Genomic DNA, 2,686 nt, shown 5'->3' on the forward strand with positions numbered 1-2,686 from the left:
GACTTTTTTCTCCCTAATTGATGCCCATGAAATTTCAATACCATAGATATACTGTATGTTTATATACTGAATGTGTATCTGTGCTTTGCACATGAAAAGACTAAAACCTTCTACCTCTTCCACCAACAACCAGTTTTCACCCCGTTGGAGGCATTATCTCTCCGTCCCATTCCGAATGCATGGTCTATGAGAAATTCCATTTTAAATTCATGCTTCTCCATAAATTTCCATAAATTTCAGTAATCACTCAAGTTTTAGATTTCTAGCAGGATTTGTCTAAATATGTTCATAATGGGGAATCCAGTTGTGAAATCAAAACTCATTCCACAGACAAAAAATAGGGAACACTTCACAAATTTGTGTGTCATCCTTGTTAACCAGGCAAGCTAATCTCCTTTGTATTGTTCTAATATTAGTATATGTGCTGCCAAAGCCAGTACTCCTCGTGTCCCTTGTTATTTGTTTGTATGTTTGTTTTTGTGTGGTAAAAACACTTAATGGGAGATCCAAACTCACAAATTTTTGAGCACACAGTACAGAATTGTTGACACTAGGCACTGTGCTGTACAGCAGATTTTCCGAGCTCATTCATCTTGTGTAACTGAAACTTCATACCAATTGAACACATTCCTATTTCTCTCCCCTCCCCATCCAAGTCCCTGGCAAGGACCCTTCCACTCCCTCCTTTATGAGTTTGACTACTTTAGGTGCCTCATGTAAGTGGAATCACACAGTAATGGTCCTTCTGTGACTGATTTAATTCACTCAAGATAATGTTCTCCAGGTTTATTTGTGTTGTTCCAAATGGCAGGGCTGATTTCTTGTAATGATGAAATGAGTTGCTTGTCATTATGTAGACACCATCTAGGCACATCTAAGCAACTGTTTAAGAACTACAGAATCTAACCAACTGCAGTTGGTTGAGATAGTATGGGCCACAGGACCCTGTCTGGGGGGAGAAGTGTGCCATATCCTATAATATCAGCAATCCAGTATTAAGATCAGGATGAACACGGAAATTAAAACATGTGACAAAACTCATTAATTGTACTTGTGAAGGAGGCCCCAGGCTCTTCTTTAGGTTCTCCTTATTCATGCTTTATGATGATCTAACACACTGTGATCTCAGGAAGAGAGTTGTAAGTGGACTGACCAACTGCCCCAATGTCCTAAATCTAAGGGTTTCCCAGGCTGTCGGCTTCCAGTACTGAAACCAGGACACCAGGGGGAAACTGAAGTCGGTCACTCCATTCCCAGCTGTCCTCAGGAGTACCAGCAGGGGATGGAGGGTGGGTGGAAGTGGTAGAAGCACCAGCACAAGATGAAACTGACCTGCCAAAACAGGTAAAATGCCAGGCATGATCCTTGCAAGCACAGCAAATTGGGGCCTTTTGATGCAGGGAAAAGACAGGCATTTCCTCTTCACATCTGGGAGAATGTCCTAAATTAACTACAGAGCACAAATATTGACAGCCTTTTAGTCAATAAAGTTGGAAAATACAAAATTCATTTGGAAAGTTGCCGTTCAAAAAATTAACGAAGTTGAGCTGCTGTACTGAAAGGATCGCTTTCAGTGGTGTGCAGAATTGTCGCAACAGAAAGCACATTTCCCAAGGATGTTGGATAAATGAGGTGCAACTCTCATATTACATACTAGAGGTCACCTGCAACCAAACCACTCTTCCATGCTTTGGGAACACTGGCAATTTTTCCAGGCTTCCACTCATGTGGAATTATTTATTAAATAATATCCTTGTAGTAACAAAAGAAAAAAAATTTTTTTTTCTCCTTCAGGAGTGCCCTATTGAGCACATCAGGTTCATTTACTCAGCAGTAAAATCTACTCTTGCACATGATTTAAAAGCGAGCAATGCTAATCCCATCTGGAAGAAAACTGGTGCAGACCATGTCAGTCAGAACATACATGGTGTGGGCTCTAAAAGTAGCACAAGGAGTCTAATTTGATACTTATTCTGTTTTTAAATTTAAAACAAACCAATTTATATCCAAATTTTTTTAGAAGTCTCATGAAGCATTTAGAATATTTGGAATAAAACGTTTTCAGCTATGTTGATAATTTTGATTTTAGTAATGACATATTTTAAAGGGAATTTATTATTTAAAAGACTTCATATACATCACTTCAAACCATATCATTCTATATTTGATGTTTGTTTTATAATTCAGGCAATCATTCTTGAAAGAGGGATAAATTATTTAGTTCCAATGAATTTAACAAAGCACTATTTTATTTAATCCTTCTAATAAACTGATGAGGCAGAAATCACTAATGTCGTTTACAAATGAGAAAACTTAGATGTAGGAAATTCCATTCCTGACCTTTCAAAATTCAAAATCCTTGTTTCCCCTGTACTTTCCTCTCCTTCAGAATAACTTCTCAGGGAGCACTTGGTAAGTCAGTGAATTTTAAACACAGATCTATCATTAAGCCAATGGTCCTTTAAACTATTAATTTTTGATGATAATGAGCATGCACTGACTTGCAATTACAAAAATTTTGCTTTAAAAACTCACAAACTCAGTCTTCCACTGTGAAACATGCATCAAAAATGAACCGGTTTAATAAATTGTCAATTATTATATAACAAGCACAGTCTAGCAAATCAGCCTGGTTTCTTAAATACATCACCCTTAAATTTGTCAACATGGTCATTAGAATTGCACT

The 2,686-nt window shown here is 37.5% G+C and overlaps 1 non-coding gene across 1 annotated transcript; it reads right to left on the reverse strand.

Moving 5' to 3' along the window:
• Positions 1-333: 333 nt before the first annotated feature.
• Positions 334-440, reverse strand: LOC116585425. Its single transcript, XR_004283617.1, has one exon. It is a non-coding gene; the product is annotated as a U6 spliceosomal RNA (small nuclear RNA).
• Between the last annotated feature and the right edge of the window lie 2,246 nt (positions 441-2,686).

Source organism: Mustela erminea, chromosome 2 (assembly GCF_009829155.1).
Source record: "Mustela erminea isolate mMusErm1 chromosome 2, mMusErm1.Pri, whole genome shotgun sequence".
Lineage (NCBI taxonomy): Eukaryota > Metazoa > Chordata > Mammalia > Carnivora > Mustelidae > Mustela > Mustela erminea.